At 37.2% G+C, this 18,338-nt stretch overlaps 1 protein-coding gene across 9 annotated transcripts in view; it reads left to right on the forward strand.

Annotated features, from left to right (window-relative positions):
• The window catches only part of CDH19 (cadherin 19), a 117,396-nt gene that overhangs the window by 27,023 nt on the left and 72,035 nt on the right, over positions 1-18,338 (forward strand). For 2 of the 9 annotated variants that reach the window (XM_063326450.1, XM_063326452.1), the window contains one exon: positions 15,455-15,558. The exons of the other annotated variants lie outside the window; for them this stretch is intronic. The gene's annotated coding sequence lies outside the window, so the exon portion shown is untranslated. The remainder of the gene's footprint in view (positions 1-15,454; positions 15,559-18,338) is intronic. 9 annotated transcript variants of the gene reach the window in all.

Raw genomic sequence — 18,338 nt, forward strand, 5'->3', positions numbered from 1 at the left:
TACAGCAGTAACTAACACCCACTAGCAACAACAATTTGAGTTCACTAAGGCAAGTGCCTGTGGCCTGCTAGAATTGATCATTGATCTGGGAGTATGACACACATATGACAGAGCAAGGTCACTCAACTTCTTTCCCTCCATTTTTCATTTCTATGCAGGCAGCTACCACTTCAAGGTTCTTCCTCCCAGCCTGTCATTTTTTTCTTATTATACTACCACATGAAAAGTAGGGAGTACTCCAACCTTTATAAGATAATACCTTCTAAGTATTGCTCTTCTAACAGTTCAGAAACTCACTCTCCGCTACAAAACATCACTGAAGCACACTATTTTAAAAATATGATTTTATCTAGTAAGAAGTGCTACTATGTGAAAAAATTGCAAAGAAAGAAAGAAGCCAACTCATTAGGAATAACCTATTAAATCTTAATGAAAATATGTTGTAGAGGAGTCATATATCTGCAGGGATGACATAAATAATAATCCAATGTGAAGTAAAAATTCACTCAAATACCTATGATAGTAACTTTTGTTGATGTAAAACACTTTAGGATATTCCATGAGTGTCACTAGGCTATTTATCTTCAAGCAAAAAAAAAAACATTTGGGAGTTGTGCAAGGTCTTTTATTTAAAATGGATAAACCTGCATATTAAAAATACGCCTTACGCTCTGGCATCAGTATTTCACTGTCGAATATTTAATGTAAAAATACATGTATTTATGTGAATATGTGAAACAAACTTCCCAACTTGTTCTTTTGTTTGGCTGACTTGACATAGTTATTTAATTCTGTGTAGGAGTGAATGGCACATTCATTGACAGGCTCCTAAAACTGTAATTTCTATCTGACCAGGGTCTGAAGCCTCAGAAATGTTTTTAAATTAATACTAATCCAGAAGTGAAATAACTTCTCTGAAGGAAGAAAAACTATTGATTGTTCTATTTCACTGATTTTCAAAGCAAAGATTGGATGTAAACATAAAAGTTGAGGTCAGCCCTTGCTAGACTGTCTTCATGATCTAGAAAGGACAGAAAGCATTATGTTTTTACAGATCTTATAATCAACTCAGAATGGGGACAGAGTTTCAATTGAGATACAGCTGCTCTAGTCACTAGTGCAAATAAAAATCACTGTCACTACTAGTTTTGATGCCAGGCTATCTGACGTTGATGAGAGCTTACAAAGGTATTAGAATAGGAATGGAAAAAAACCACATTCTGAGGCCAATGGTATAAGATTTAAAAGATTTCAGAGGACTATACAGAAATAAAGTTTTAAAAAAAAACGGTATTTGCTTCCACATTTCATTCAATGGGTGTAAAAGCTACTGAAGACTGAAAATGTCTTCATCCATGCAGTATAAATCAATCTCTAAGTGACGGATAATAGGTAGAAGGATTGTCTAAGGACAATTACTACATTGTTGAAAACTGACTTTTGGAACAAATTGTTCTGGCAACCTTCTGATATTAAAAGACGTTAATGTTAAGATGACCTCATATCCCAGAACCCTGGAATCATAGGAAATAAAACTAGGATGGACCTTAAAGCATCATTAGATCACTCCTTTACCGAAAGGCAGAATCAGCCGAACGTAAAACATTGCTGACAGATGTTTGAATAGTCTGATCTAAAAGCCAAATATTATTACACAAATTCACTCCTACATCTAGACCTCCATCACCCTCAAACTTTTTCTTGCTACATTACATTGTAGACTTCTGTATATATCACTCCTATCTCAATATCTTTTATATTATAACTAAGAAATAACACTTATTCTCACTGTTAGATTTTTCCTCCTGATATCTATCCTCATGCTCTCTTGCTTAGGATAATTTTTTTCTTTTTTTTGTCTTACCTGTGATGACCACGGTGAATACTTTATCCTATTCCTCCACATTTTTCTTTTCCTTTCTCCTATGTTCCTAGAAAAATTCAGCATATCAAAAAAAGTCGTATACTGTAATATACTGCCCTATCACGATTAGGCTGTTCTTTATTAAACACCGCAATAACTGGGTTGGTCTTTCAAAATACTCTGTGTGATGAGCTTTTCCTCAGTCCTGTGGAACAATTGTTCTATCTATGACATGATCTTATTGCCTGGATGGCTCAACAATGTTCAGACGTAATGTTCTTTATCTATTTCTATCCATTTGCTTGAAATGTTACCCTCATTGTGATGTTTTAATTTCCTTTAAAACAGCTTGCTTTTCCTCAACATTCAAGAGTCTGATTCCAATATTTGCTTTCAATTACATTTTGCTACACTGTCAACTTATATCTAAATCATTTCGCTGTTTATCCCTGGGATTGTGTGAATGACTGAACCTAATACTTCTATTATTTAGTTGCGTGAAGCTCACAGAACAAACAGAGAAATGCATCTTTGCTTTGTATGTAAAATTATTAAATGGTAACCAAAGCAAAGTAACACAATTAAACAGGTTATGATAAACCACAGTAGAAAGGTTCAGGCCTGTGAATGTGTGCAGTTATAAGAAAGCAAATATACTTAAGTGTCCAGGTTTCTCAGTCTTTCCTCTGGACAAATAGGTATGGTGGTGGGGATCGCAATTTGCAATCTGAAGGTAGGGTATATTATGCCTGTTTTACTTCTATTGATGTAATTTCTATCTTCTCCTGTCCCTCTTTCAAATATCAGTGCATCACCATTTCCAACAGTTTGTAAAACAGAACTAGAAAAATAATTAATGGGGAAAAGAAGTCAAAAATGTTTGAAGACACAGAGAAGCTACTCTGTAGACAATAAATGAGAGCATTCTAGCAACCTTGGAAACAGTGTTATAGTAAATGACATATAAAAGAATAATCAGAGTACCATGTGTGTGATAAGCATCAAGAAGGAAAATAGGTTTAAAAAAAAAGAAAGAAAAAAAAAGAAAAAAGAAAAAAGAAAAATTAAAAAGAAGAAATCTGCTGTCCTTTGAGGAGCTAAATGGCAGTTCACTAATAAGAGATTAGATAGTAACTATCACAGGTAGCTTTTGTATCATGTAAAGGAGAACTATACATTGCTTTGGGATGTTAATGCTAAAGACACCACTCACAGCAGTAATATAAATAATCACAAGACTTCATCAGTTTTTCTTCTGTAAGCATGAAATAAAATTGCTGAAGCCTGAAGTGAGTTATTTATCTCAGAAGATGGTAATAGTGGTAGCATCAACAGTTACAGGAAACAAAATAAAACCTGTTGTCTTAATCACTTTGTGGCTAAACACACAGCGATGTGTCCTGCTGCCTTGTGCCCCTCCTCCCTAGCTCTAGGGAAGAAAAACTGTCACACCAGTGCCAGTGAATTGTGGCAGAGACCTGCCCCTTCCCCACCTCTCTCTGCGCTTTTCCCCTTACTGCGGGGCTGCCTGCTGTGGCAGTGCTCCGGCATCCGTCTGCAGGCCATCTCCTCTTGCAGGAGGAGCAACCTGGGAGGCAGGCGGACCCTCCCTGGAGCAGGAGGAGGGACCAGAAGCCATCCCCTCACCTTGACGATTCAATAGCTTGCTGATAGATGCCTCTCTGTTACTTCAGAAGCAGAAAGCCACACGTGAACGCATAGGGCTGGAAGGATTAACTTTTTTTTAATCCAAAGTCCTGCTTTACATGTTGGCAATTTAAGAGACTTTCAATTATCCTCATCAGAGTGTTCAACCATGCAGTTTCAATAAGTAAAATAACTGGGTGCAAGCGTTTTTTTTTCCTGATGGATGTTGTGGTTAAGAGGACATGACAGTGAGCTGCAAGAGTCATTATCTATTAATTTTGCTGGTTTATTTTAGTAAGCAATTTATAGCTTTTCCAGAATGTCTTTTACATTTTCCGCTCATTAATTGAGTCCCATTTATACTCTTTCTTTTGCATTAAAAGATGTATTGCACTATTTAAAGTCTTAATTTAGCCCATATGTCAAAACTATATCTAAATGAGCCACTCTACAGCACTTTTGTATGAATTACATTATGTAAGTCTTTCCCCTTCTATTTTATCCCTGCAGATTCAATTTCTTTATTAGAAAGTACGAAAGGAACAAATAAAATATAAGTATAATAAACAGCAATATTAAAACACAAACGGGACTACCAAGTCAAGTTCAAGCTGCAGAAGATATTTTAAGTGCCTGAAGAAAAAGATCCAAAACCTTGCACAAAGCTGCAATAAGTGAGGTTCTTCCATGTAAACTGGGAAAACTCCAATGCCTTTATTCTAATTTACATGGATATGTGTTTTTTTTTTTTCAAACAGTATCCTATAGTTCTGAAAATTGTGATCCCAGAGCTTTTATTTATCTGCCTTCCTAATCTGTGTACATAAGTGACTGCTACTAGCATCACAGAATCACAGAATGACAGGGTGGGAAGGTACCTCTGGAGATCATCCAGTCCAATCCCCCTGCCAGAGCAGGGTCACCTAGAGCAGGTTGCACAGGAACGCATCCAGGTGGGTTTTGAATGTCTCCAGAGTTGGAGACTCCACCACCTCTCTGGGCAGCCTGTTCCAGTGCTCTGCCACCCTCAAAGGAAAGAAGTTCCTCCTCATGTTTAGGTGGAACTTCCTATGCTCAAGTTTGTGCCCATTGCCTCTTGTCTTGTCACTGGGCACCACTGAAAAGAGCTTGGCCTCATCCTCCTGACACCCACCCTTTAAGTATTTATAAGCATTGATAAGATCCCTACTCAGTCGTCTTTTTTGCAGACTAAAAAGATCCAAGCCGCCCAGCCTTTCTTCATAAGAGAGATATTCTAGTCCCCTAATCATCTTGGTAGCCCTTTGCTGCACCCTCTCCAGCAGTTCCCTGTTCTCTTGAACTGAGGAGCCCAGAACTGGACACAGTACTCCAGGTGCGGCCTCACCGAGGCAGAGTAGAGGGGGCAGATAACCTCCCTCGACCTGCTTGCCACACTCTTCTTGATGCACCCCAGGATGCCATTGGCTTTCTTGGCCACAAGGGCACATTGCTGACTCATGGTCATCCTGTTGTCCACCGGGACTCCCAGGTCTCTTTCCACCGAGCTGCTCTCCAGCAGGTCATCCCCCAACCTGTAGTGGTGCATGGGGTTATTCCTCCCCAGGTGCAGCACCCTACACTTGCCCTCGTTGAATTTCATAAGGTTTCTCTCCACCCAACTCTCCACCCTGTCCAGGTCTTGCTGTATGGCGGCACAGCCTTCTGCAGTGTCAGCTACCCCTCCCGGTTTTGTGTCATCAGCAAACTTGCTGAGGGTGCACTCTATCCCCTCATCCAGGTCATTGATGAATATATTGAGGAAGACTAGACCCAGTACTGACCCCTGGGGAACACCACTTTTCACTGACTTCCAACTAGACTCTGGCCCCTAATCATGACCCTCTGAGCTCTGTCTTTCAGCCAGTTTTCAATCCACCCCACTGTCCATTCATCTGGCCCACTCTTCCTAAGCTTCCCTATGAGGATGCTGTAGGAGACCGTGTCGAACACCTTGCTGACGTCAAGGTAGACAACATCCACTGGCCTCCCCTCATCTATCCATCCACTCATGCCATCATAGAAGGCTATCAGATTAGTCAGACATTAGTCAGAACTTCAACGAAAAGAAGGTGCATACCTTCTTAAGATAATGTCTTCCTTGTACACCAGTGGTAGGAGGGAAAAGAAAAAAAAGTAGAAGGAGGAGGGAGGATCAAGGCAGACTATTGTCAGAACTTCTTTCTCAAAGCTCATCTTGTCTTCCAGCTTCTGGCAGTCCTTAACTCCAGGAAAAAAAGTGAAAAAACAAAGGACCAAACCTAAACAACAACTCTCCCACCCTTGGATCTACCGCAGAGTTACTGAGGCTAGGACACATTCTATCTTTAAAGAGTGCGATTTTTTTTTTTTCCTGGAAACTTTGCTGGAGGTTTTGTTTGTGTATTTGTTTTCTAGGAAGTAATTTCTCCTGGTTTATATATTAGCTACCTTTGTTGTGGGTTAGATACTTCACTGGTTTAAATTTTCATATCTTTTCTTTAACATCTCCATTGAATGGCCCATTGATTCCAAAACAGTATATTTATAACAGGGTACAGGAAACATTGTTCTTTTCCTTGGTTGGCTAGCAGCAGGTAGTGACATCTCCCATTGGGAGTAGTACCTTTGCACTGTTAAAATGTGCGTATAACTTAGATGCTGATATTGATGTTCACAATAATAATGTTTGCCATCTGCTCCATTGCAGCTGAGAGAAGCTCTTTCCCACTTAGCGCTACATAATAAGGTGTCATTCTCACAGTTCCTTACACTTTCTTTATTCAGAGAGTTTGGTGAACTTTATTTCTATTTTCTCTTTTTATGAGCAAAGCATGACTTTGTTAGATTATTTAAGGTATGTACTATATTTTTAAGATCTCAATTAACATTAATCAAGACGGTTTTTTGCCCTTTAATCTGTGAGTATTTTCAGCATAGTTTTCCTTTTGCTCTCACACTGTTTTGTGCTAATATATTGCTCATTATAAGATAGAATATTGCCAGTGGTTATAATAATGATCTTTAACATCTGTTCTTTGCAAATACCAACTGTTCCTTAATTTGGTGCCATATTTAAAAATAATTACCCTCTTTCAGTCTTCCAATTTAATATCATTATATTTCATATCATTGTATTTTACTAGATAGCTGATTTTATTTCTTTTATTGTATAGTTGATTCTCACCTTATAACAGGTTACTATTTCTTTCACCTTGGATAAATCTGATGGAGTGAATAGTACTCTTATCTGCTTCCACTGACAACTTTTTTCCAAGCCTGGCAAAAAAGAAACAATCATGACATTTTACCATGTTATCCTGAGCAGGAATTTGGATGTACTGGAATTTGGAGATACCTAATGGTGTTGCTCTTTCTTAGTAACTACTCTTCCACATAGAGCTGAGTATTCCTTTATTTTTTTTTTTTTTGGGGGGGGGTGTTGGGGGGCGTAGATGTACTTTGGAAAACTATGTGTTTTAGACTTTACTGTAAAGATATTTGTAGTATAAGGCAAGGCACCTTTATGATACTTTCTTTATATCGTGTTTGGAAATCCCTCCAGCCCCCCAACTGCTAATGCACCTGCTCCGAAAACAAGAAATAGAACAATTCTGAATGCAAATCCTGAATGTTATGACCCAGATAGTAAATTTTGAGTTATTATTTTTTTACATATTAGAACTTTGCTGTAGTTGTTTCTTTAGATCTTAACTTAGTCTCCGTTTCTTCAAGAAGTGCAGCCTAACTAGTCCTTGTGTCCAAGCACCCTCCCTCCCCCTGCAATGGGTACCATAACACATACTTTCAACTTACTTATTCTGTGGAAAGGCTGCAGTTATTCAGGCCAATGTGCCGTATTACCACCATTTTTTTTCCTGTTTCTGATCTGCTAGAATATTCAAAACTATTCAAAAATATTCTTATACAAACATATGCTCTTGGAAAATCTCCAACTTTTCAGACTTACAGATGTTGGAAAATTCAAAGATGACAAGTTCATTGCACTGGGAGTGCTCTGGTCTGAACATATAAACTTTTGCAAACTTTATTTTTACTGTCAATAGCAAAATCCATTTTCTGATATTTTCCTGATTATGCTTAAAATGAACAGATCATATACAGATGATGAATTATTATTTTTTTTAATTTATGAACATCAGACTTAACCTTTAAAAAGAGCAGCAGAACCTCTCATTTTTCATTGAAATATTTAGATTACATAATTTTTTGGATCAAGGAACTTACTCTTTTCTCTGCATGTACAGCACCTAACACAATGAAAATGCTATTTCTTAGTGTCTCCTGGATTTTACTGCACATAATAGGAAAAACTAACAGTATTATTAAACTAGTGCAGTAGCACTTAAAAATAAATTTCTTTCTTGAGCTATGCTCTTAATTTTTACAGAATTACATTTCTAGTAGTTTGAAGGATTTATGAAATAAAATCAAGCAGTAAAGATGTAATATGAAAGAGTGAGTTGACAATGTATTGGCCTTAGAAGTAAAAAGGGCAGAAAGTCAAATACAACTAAAAATGAAATGTCATATCATTGACCTCTAGAGAATGAATAATATTCCTTGTAATAGGAAATGTTAATTTTATTACTTACAAATCATGTTTTGAACAGTACTACATTCCCTTTCTATATTGCTTATTTTAAGAATGATTGTAAAATTTTAGGTTGAAAAAGTACTAAGCTACAATATGTAAATTTTGTGATATGTGACATTACAAACCAAAGATGAGGAAGCCTTACTACCTTGTTTGATGAATCTTAGGATATTATTCTGAACACTTTTTTTCTGCTTTTGCTGAAGATGAGCTTTTTGAAATAGTCCTACTGGCATACAATAATTTATATACCCACTGTAGGTGGTTAGTCAGATAAATTAATTGAGAAAAATTAATCTGTGATGTTTGCATCAGAGATTCTTTGGGCATAGGAACAAAATTGTCTAACTTTCATTGGAAATATCATAACTAGAGAATGAGCTGAATTTTTTTACTGTATTAAAGAAGAGATATTTGAATTTTAATGTTCCTACCACATAGGTTCCAGAAAGTTTTATGAAATAGTAGAAAACAATAATTTTTACTTCAGTCAATTGACATGATACATTGTTTGCATCCCATTTTTTAGAGAACTTAGTTTATTGCTTATAATAAAATTTAAGCTTACTAAATTAATGAAGCTTACTTTTTTCTTCTAATAATTGAACATGCAGATTATATGCTTTGACCTAGGAAGAAACTGCAAAACTGAAGCTTCTTACATTTTCCTCTTGAATCTTTTAACTGAAATGAGAAGGCAACATTGTCTTTTTCATTTATTATCTATATTATGTGTCTGTGTGTATACTAAATAATTTTTTGCTTTGTTCAGAATGTTGAACAAAGCCATATAAATAACTGCTCGTAAGCATTTACTTTTTCGCTTGAAAATCTCAAAAGCTCCATGCTATAGGGCAAACATTAACTCATCTGATGAACAAAGAATCTCAAATTCTGAACCACTGTGGTCCATGCATATTTGTGTTACCAGTTTGGTGCATCCAAGTTGTAAAGTAGGTTGCTTGGATTCCTCTGAATTAATTGCTCCCAAATGTTCTTATGAACAAAGGACAACAAACGCACAATGTCTTCAAAATCAAGAATTTGTTACTGTAGTTAAAGTCTCAAGAGTCTAATGAAATAATAATTATTATTAGTCTAATTACCATCTCAATAAGTTGTAGCTCAAAATATACACAATTAAAATTAATACGCTGAACTTTCCTACTATGCTCACCTTTCCTTTGGTGAAGTGTTCACCCCCTCCAGTGTCCTGCTGGGTGCTGAGGTTAGTAGCTTGTGAGGCTTCAGTGCCTCATCAAGCCTGGTCTTGAATGTCTCCAGGGATGGGGCTTCCACCACTTCTCTGGGCAACCTGTTCCAGTGTTTCACCACCCTCATTGTAAAGAACTTCTTCCTAATGTCTAATCTAAACCTACCCTGCTCTAGTTTAAAACCATTGCCCCTCGTCCTATCGCTACATGCCCTCGCAAACAGCCCCTCCCCGGCTTTCTTGTAGGCCCCCTTCAGGTACTGGAAGGCCGCTATAAGGTCTCCCTGGAGGCTTCTCTTCTCCAGGCTGAACAACCCCAACTCTCTCAGCCTGTCTTCATAGCAGAGGTGCTCCAGCCCTTTGATCATCTTCATGGCCCTCCTCTGGACCCACTCCAACAGGTCCATGTCTTTCTTGTGCTGAGGGCTCCAGAGCTGGACACAGCACTCCAGGCAGGGTCTCATGAGAGCGGAGTAGAGGGGGAGAATCACCTCTGTGTATCTCCTGGCCACGGTTCTTTTGGTGCAGCTCAGGATGCAATTGGCCTTCTGGGCTGCAAGCACACATTGTTGGCTCATGTCCAGCTTTTCATCCACGAGTAACCCCAAGTCCTTTTCCGCAGGACTACTCTCTATCATGTCATCCCCCAGCCTGTAGTGATAACGAGGATTGTCCCGACCCAAGTGTAGGACTTTGCATTTGGCCTCGTTGAACTTCATAAAGTTTGCTCGGGCCTACTTCTCTAGCTCGTCCAGGTCCCTCTGGATGACACCTCATCCCTCTGGCCTGTCAACCACAACACTCAGCTTAGTGTCATCGGCAAACTTGCTGAGGGTGCACTTAATCCCACTGTATAAATCATTGATGAAGATGTTGAACGGCACCGGTCCCAGTATGGATCCCTGAGGGACACCACTTATCACCCTTCTCCATCTGGATATCGAGCCATTGATCACTACCCTCTGGATGCGACCATCCAGCCAGTTCCTTATCCACTGAACAGTCCACCCATCAAATCCGTATCTCTCTAACTTAGAGAGAAGGATGTTGTGGGGGACCATGTCAAAGACCTTACAGAAGTCCAGGTAGATGATATCCGTAGCTCTCCTCTTATCCACTGATGCAGTCACTCCATTGTAGAAAGCCACTAGGTTGGTCAGGCAGGACTTGCCCCTGGTGAAGCCATGCTGTCTGTCTGTAATTGCCTCCCTGTCCTCCACGTGCTTTAGCATAGCTTCAAGGAGGATCTGTTCCATGATCTTCCCAGGTACAGACGTGAGGCTGACCGGGTGGTAGTTCCCAGGGTTCTCCTTTCTACCCTTTTTAAAAATGGGTGTGATGTTTCTCTTTTTCCAGTCACCAGGGACTTCACTTGACTGCCACAACTTTTCAAATATCATGGAGAGTGGCTTGGCAACTACATCAGCCAGTTCCCTCAGGACTCTGGGCTGCATCTCATCAGGTCCCATAGACTTGTATACGTTCAGGTTCCTCAGGTGGTCATTCTACTGAGTTAGAAGTTTGTGCTTGCTTTCTTGAATAAGATGGTTGTAAGAAGAAGTTTTAAGTCAATTTATAGGATCACAGACTGACTGACTAATTTTTCCAAAGTCAGACAATAGGTTATTGACAACAGAACTCTGATTAACTGATTGTCATGGTAGACTCCAGCATAGTAGACATTTTTTCAATGAATATAGAGCCATGTGGGGGACTAAGCAGAAATTATTCTCTTCAGGTCAGGCCTGGAGCATATTTGTAAGACAGAATTCACAATGGCATATGCCATTTGATTTTTTTTTTCTTCTGTAACAGTTTAAACTAATGATCTGTAAATCTTGAATTTGCTTCTTTCTTCATAACAAATGCAGTCTACACTAATTGTAGCAGAGATCTGAAGCAATATTTGGATTTAAGAATTTACTTCACTGGGAAACTGATTCTATAGAGGTGGTAAAATGAAGCAATGCTGGAAGAAACCAAGCTGTCAAGCCCATATATTGTAGTGTAGAACTATACAGCTATGAGTATACTTTTTATTAAGTTTAGCTCTGATATTCCTCTTCATAACATTTTCATGGATCTTCCATACTCCAACCATAAGCTCCATCACTAGAAAATCCTCCACAGTATACAGGGGCCTTGCATACCAGGACACGTTTAGCTTTGTAGCACATACACCACTTGTCACTGGGATTAAGATGAGGGATAAGATAAAGAGCTATACTTATTACTACTCCAAATTCTGTCATTTTATTGCAAAGTAGATCAATTCTATAAGGGTACATACAATCACATAAGTTTGGAAGCGTAACCAGGCAGATAAACCCTGCCTTTTGGTACCTTTGGTATATTGGTAGCTGTGAAAGAAGCTACATATGTATCACCTCTGGATCTTAGTTTCTAGACTTATTAACCCAAGTTTCCACTGTCTCATACACAGTTTTATGATGTAAACATTCAGATTTCAAATCTGGATTTGGATACAGGCATGCCATTTCTGTTGAAGAGGAAGGAAGATTTAACCTTTACAGTTTATAAAATATTCACATACAAAAAAACAAGGCACGAAAAAGGTTAGGCCTAATGGTCAGATATACTATTTTGGGGCTGCAATTTAAACATTATTTCAATTTGTTATATTGGAATTAAAACAACAGTAACACCAATAAATTGCAGTAGCATACTAATGATAGTGTGCCAGACTTTTTATCTTAAGTGAACACTGAAAAACGTTTCATTTTTTTCCCAGTGAAATAAAAATCAAACTTTTCAGTTAGTTTAATAGAAATAATAATATAAATGCTACTTTTAAGTTCTGTAAGGAGTGGAAGAGACTGGGCCTATAATAAATGTTACCAGTAATTTGAGTATATAATATTGTACTTTTGCATTTCAGGAGGCAAGGTATTTGGCCAAGGTCAAAAACAGAAAGCTTCAGTGTTTTGTACCAAACAGCAGAATTCAAATGCCTCTATTGCATCCTTGGTAGATTTAACTTTTTAAATCCCTAAACCCTTTCCAAAGCATGGAGTCACCCAGTGGCAATGATAGTTCCTTCTCCTATCAGCCTCCTTGCCTCTGTGAAACCCCACAGCCTTGCTGTTTGCATGGGAGGTGGGATGGCTCCTGAAGGCAGGGCCCTGTCTGCTGCACGAGCTGTTGTCCATCTGGCTGCGGGTGAGCTGGCCATCACCCAAGGCAGGGCTGACCTTGCTCCTGGGCTACCCACATCTTCATCTGTCTGGGACCTTGCTGTGCTTCTCACAGGTTGCTCTCCCCTTTCTCCTGACTGCCAGAAAAAAACGGTCCTCCATCTGGCTAGTGTCCAAGCCAATCCAGTCACAGTTTCTCCATCTGGTTTATTCTTGGAAAGATGAACTGGATGTTCTTAATTTAGAATAGTCAGTCTCTCCCTATCCTCTCTCCCCAGCCTACTTACTGCATCTACAAGATATTTAATTTTGGCTATATTTCTGCATAATTGTGGAGAAAAGATCTGGCTGTTTCCCTCTCTCTCAAACTCTCTCTCTCTCTTTTTTTTTTTTTTTTTTTTTTTTGTCCTTTGCTTCTTTTCTATTCTCCATAACCTGGCAGAAAGTTTCCTAAAAACTGTGAAATTGTCACTCACAAGATCACTTGTCCATTTTTACACAACTTTCCTGTTTATTCTCTGCTGTTTTTTAAAAACAATTCCCCCCTCAAAAAATAGAACAGCTTAACATGTTTAGTTTATATTTTTACTGTATTTTCTTTGTCCTTTTGATACACCACTATCAACTACACACATATATATCCCTTCCTCACTCTCTGGTGGGTAAACCCTTTAACAGCACACATTCATAAAAATTAATTCCATATAAACATCTTATATCCTTGGTACCAAATGTTAAAATGCATAAACAGATGATAGCTTTAAAAGGGAGAGCCTCTGTGAATACTTTTAGTTTACTACGAAATACCTCAGTGTAACTAGGCTGATTTTTCTCCTCAGATTTTATCACACAAGGTCTTGTTTGTTGGTGGACTGTGCCTCTGACTCCTAGAGGTCAATGCATTTCCATGCTGTTACTCATGTAGCATTCATGTCAGGGTCTTCAGCTGGTCTAATTGGCGTAGACTACACAGCAGTCAATGAAGCTAGATAAGTTTACATCTGCCCATCCTGCTCACAGATCAAATAGGAACATTTACAAGCAGCAGTTACTCAGTACTATCTGACCTGTCTTTGACATTTAGAAATAGAACGGATTTAACGTTATACCAGCTATAAATCTGTGTTAGGCAATGCTGTGTTAACTCTTGAATAACAACTATGGTAACATTTTTTAAAAAAAATGAAACCAACCAAGCAAAAAAACCCTAAACAAACAAATGTAAAATCTGATATTGTTTATGAACAAGTCAGGATTCTGATGTTTAGCCCACATAAACTGACCTGCTGGTTGCTTTAGGGTTTCCATTGATTTTAGTATAACTTCAAACTGTTTTATTACAGAAAATGCTATTAATACTTAGAGTTGTACGTAGATATGAAATAGGAGAATCTCACTGTGGATATTACAGTGAGAAATACAGAAAAATAAATCCCACTATAAACTTGATTTCGGATATTTTACAGAAGGTAGAGTGATTTATTTGAGCTGAAGTTATTAATTTTGCCCTATTTCTGATAGGGTAAAATGCTTTGAGCTCAGATTTTTTTTCTTTCTTTTTAAAAATAATTATTTTTTTTAACTAAACCAGCAATTCTTTCAGTCTGTGATAGGTATAATTATGGTGCAATCCATCACATATCCTCTAGGTTAAAAAAAAAAAGGAAACAAGTTAGAATTAGTGTCATTATTATGACAGTTGAGGTTAAATTGTTTTGCCTAGAATGCAACTGTAAACTTCATATTAAATTCTCTTGCATCAAAAGTCTACCTCTGAACCTCAATGCAAAGCACAATTTGTAAAACAAAAAAAAAAAAAGAAAACTTTTTTCCCCCCAACTTTTTTCCGTGCGAATTCGAACAACAAATAAAAAGAGGGGGAAATTCCTTAAAAAAATAGAGGGGTGGGGAATTGGTGTCGTACAAAGCAAGGTTCTTCTGTTTTCCTTTTTGCTGACTGAAAGTCTTTTTCTCAGGGTGCAACTGAAAAGGCCAATCTTTTCATTCTATAATGCCAGAAAACAAAAAAAAAAATGCCTTACTGCTTTCCCCTATCCCGTGCCTGGAAAACAAAAAAATGTAGAGATTAAGGGTGTGCCATGGTACCCATCTTCTTAGCACCCATGTCATCTTCTTAGCACCCATTAACAAAACCAAAAAAGTTTGGCCTTCTGCTTTCCTCTTCCTCTTGATAAGAGGGATGAGATATGAATCTTTTCCTTAGCCAGCACCTCATGTCAAAGGTTTTTCACTTTTCACAATTGTCTTTCAAGCTATCACTTAGGCTTTGCTGGTGGGACATGGAATGAAATGTTGACATTATGAAATTCTTCAGACAGGAATCGTTCATTTTGTTTTATCGTTCTTTTTAATTTCATTCATTTTTGGAATGGAAATGTCATGGGGATTAATTAAAAGAAAAAAAATCAAAGCATGTTGACATTTCTGAAATTGGAATATTTCATTTAGTTTTGTTGAACAAATCCAACAGGGTTATTTTTCTGCCACTGAAATTTGTGCATAAAGGTCTTTTCCAAATTAGGCTGACCTGACCATGTAATCGTTGTACCAGTTCTCATACTAATCTCTACACTAGTTTTTATACTGAGAGCTTATAATGCAGCAGACCAGTCACAGGTATAGATTTGATCTTCATGAAATTGCATTTAGTATTTCTAATATTTCTTCTGCCTTCACGCTTCATTGTTTTCTACAGGTAAATGGGTATCCTAATACTCACTTTGCTACCTACAATAGAGGTAGAATAGCCTTCTAACATTTCTACCAGACTGTTCATGTATGTGAAAAATTGTATGAGGGTTACATAGCTAACCAAATGAAAAAAAAAAATAAATAAAAATTTTGTTATTCTTCAACATATTTTATAACAATTCATGACTGAATTCTGACTTACACTGTATACAACCGGTATCTGGTGGCAGCTGCTGTCTTCTCTGCAGGACCCAGGTTGGAGAATATGAACTAGTTACTTACAGAAATCAGCTGAATTCAGGCCCTTCTTATAATGTGATCATCAGCATGAGACCTTTGGCTAAAGACAGAGGTGAGACCACATTCCCAGTTTCACTCAATCTATATCTAAACAGTGTGTAACAGTAAGAGAATAAGGGAGTTCCATTCCTTCAGGGGATCATCTTGAAGATTTTCCTCCTCTGAATTTGCTTGTATTGATTGTATCTTGTGATGGGAATATAAACAGCAAAAGATAATAAGTTGTCTGCATATTAATTTCCAAACGTAATGTATTCTATCATAATAATATTCACTGATAAAAAAAAGCAAGGTAAAGGAGAAAGGAGTCATCTTTGGAAAGGTCTGATTACAGTGTGATATTCAGATTCTTTTAATTGAGAAGTTTATGCACCATTTCCACTGACTTTTCATACATAGTACTAAGTATACACTTAAGTAATTATACTTTGTTGCAATTCATTAAACTTCTTTCCCCTCCGGGGGAGGGGAAAAAAAAAGGACAGGAAAAAAAAAAAGAACGAAAAGAGGATTCCATAACACAGAGAGCAGAGAATCATGTGGGAAAAATTGCAAAAGTACACAAGTTGATCATTAAATATTGAAATAAATAAGACACAAACAGATTTTGAAACTGATTTAAAATAATTCCATGAAAAAGAGTCTCACTGGTATTGTAGATTAATCTACGCATTTTTGCGTTTACACTGCCCCATGTGTAGCTTCTAACTACTGTTCCAGAAGCTGTGATTCATAACATATTTTAGTGGAAGCTGAATTTTAGTTGAAGTGGAGTTATTAAAGAAGTGGAAGACAAAAAACCCACCACATTTATTCGACAAAATGGTTTCATTTAGTGTAGCATATTTATTCTGTATACTGACAAGGTATTACTAAGCAATGCAAAAAAATTATTGCATTTCAGCCTATGCAGGCCTCCAAGCCCCACTTCTGCTTCTTCTCTTGGTTCCACTTGGTTGCTCTCAGAGCTGTGCCTCCCATAAGTGGTAATAGGTAAGACTTGCTTTGGGAAAAGCTGCACAACTGGATCCCCACAAAAAGTCTGTCTAGAAATGGCAAAGATCCCAACTATACATATAAAAAAACCTGCCCAACACAAATCCCCAAAAATTCAGTATTGAGTCCCCAGAGATGAAGATATTATGAATGCTCTTGTTGGTCTTGTTCATACCTCACTGCTGCTGTTTTCACAGCATCTTCTCCACCTCTTAGCAGTGTTGTACTGGCTGCTTACCTAGCCTGGAATTATTCTGCTTTGCTTGATGTAAATTCCAAATGCCTATTCCAAACACAAGACCCATGATTTGGGTATAGGTGACTTGGGATGACTTTCATCTCCCTTGAAACCTTGAGTTTTGTCCCTCTCCTTCCCTGTTCTTCAGTGAGTAAATTCAACTTACTCTGATATCAGATCAATATTTGAATAACCTACCTTATTTTCTCCATGATATATTTGCAAAGGTTATAAGCTGTTACTTGAAGTTGGAAATACCATCTATAAAATAAAAATAATTGAAGAAAACAACTTCACTCTTCCCATATTTCATGCCAATGATCTATAAAGGTGTAAGAATATCATAACCTGCATGATATTCTGAGACCAAATACGGAGATTAATACCTCCCCTTCCCTCCAATTTTAGTTCACAGGAGCAATGTATTCCTGTGCAAAACCAAGGACAGGACTTACTAGATAAGTCTTTACATATGTGTCTGTTATATATACGGCAGCTTACCATAAAACTCAGCAAATGTTTGACTAACTTCATTTAACTTTTTTGCAAAATATGAATCTCTTAAACTCACCTTTATTTGGAAATAAACCCATGGCTTCTTATTCTCTGCAAACTAATATACCTGCAATTTATTCATCTGTTTTTCACCTTCTAGAGACAAAGATCTTCAAAGAAAAAAATTAGTTTTTCTTTGAGTATAAAGTCTATTTTTCCTTCCCTGTGTTTTATGAGAGAAATTCTCCCTCAGGTGGATAGAAATGAAATGCCACCATTGAATTTCCTTTAAACTCCTGCCTTGGGTAAATACAGCACATAAACACGGTAGAATAATTAAACAATAAATAAATTAAATAAGACAAAAAGAAATATGTTCATTTTTTTCTCTTTTCTTTTTTTTGTTTCTTTTTTTGTTTGTTTGTTTGTTTTCTTTTTCTCCCCTTTTGATTTTCCAAGATTTTTCAGGAAAACTTTTTGCCCTTGCCAGAGGATCTGTCTGTATTTGGAATTCTCCTCATACTGGAAAGTGATTAAGAGAAGAACTGTCTACCTCTAGACCTACTGAGTGAACCCAAGAGACTAAAATCTTCTGAGATCAGTCCAATTAGGCAAGTGTCAAAGATGAGGATGCAATCTCATTCATCTCTCTGAATGAGAACTGACCCCTTTTTAATCTTTTCTTTTTTTTTTTTTTCAGTGTTTGTTATTCTGTTTAAAAATAAACAGTAGTCTTAGGATTTCCCATCTTTATTTTTTCTTTAATTTCTGGAAAAATGGAATAGATTTTCCTTAAAATTTATAATTAACTTTACTGAATTCTTAAGACTGTCTTTCTTCAAATCATTATACCACATACATAGATATATATAGGTATGATTGGCCATTATATTTGAGGAGAAATTTAATTTTAAAAGAAATTAATAGATATCATATTACAATTGACTGATCAGTAAGCAAGTTTTAAATTGTATAGGTATTTTAATTCCAATTTTATTATCAAGTTCTTGCCCCCCTTCTTTTGTGAATTAGCCTTCTTATTTGATTTCTTTGTTTAAGATGCAGTCTATCCAAATAATTTCTTCTTTTCCTTATTGTTGTAT

This window comes from Chroicocephalus ridibundus, chromosome 2 (genome assembly GCF_963924245.1).
Source record: "Chroicocephalus ridibundus chromosome 2, bChrRid1.1, whole genome shotgun sequence".
Lineage (NCBI taxonomy): Eukaryota > Metazoa > Chordata > Aves > Charadriiformes > Laridae > Chroicocephalus > Chroicocephalus ridibundus.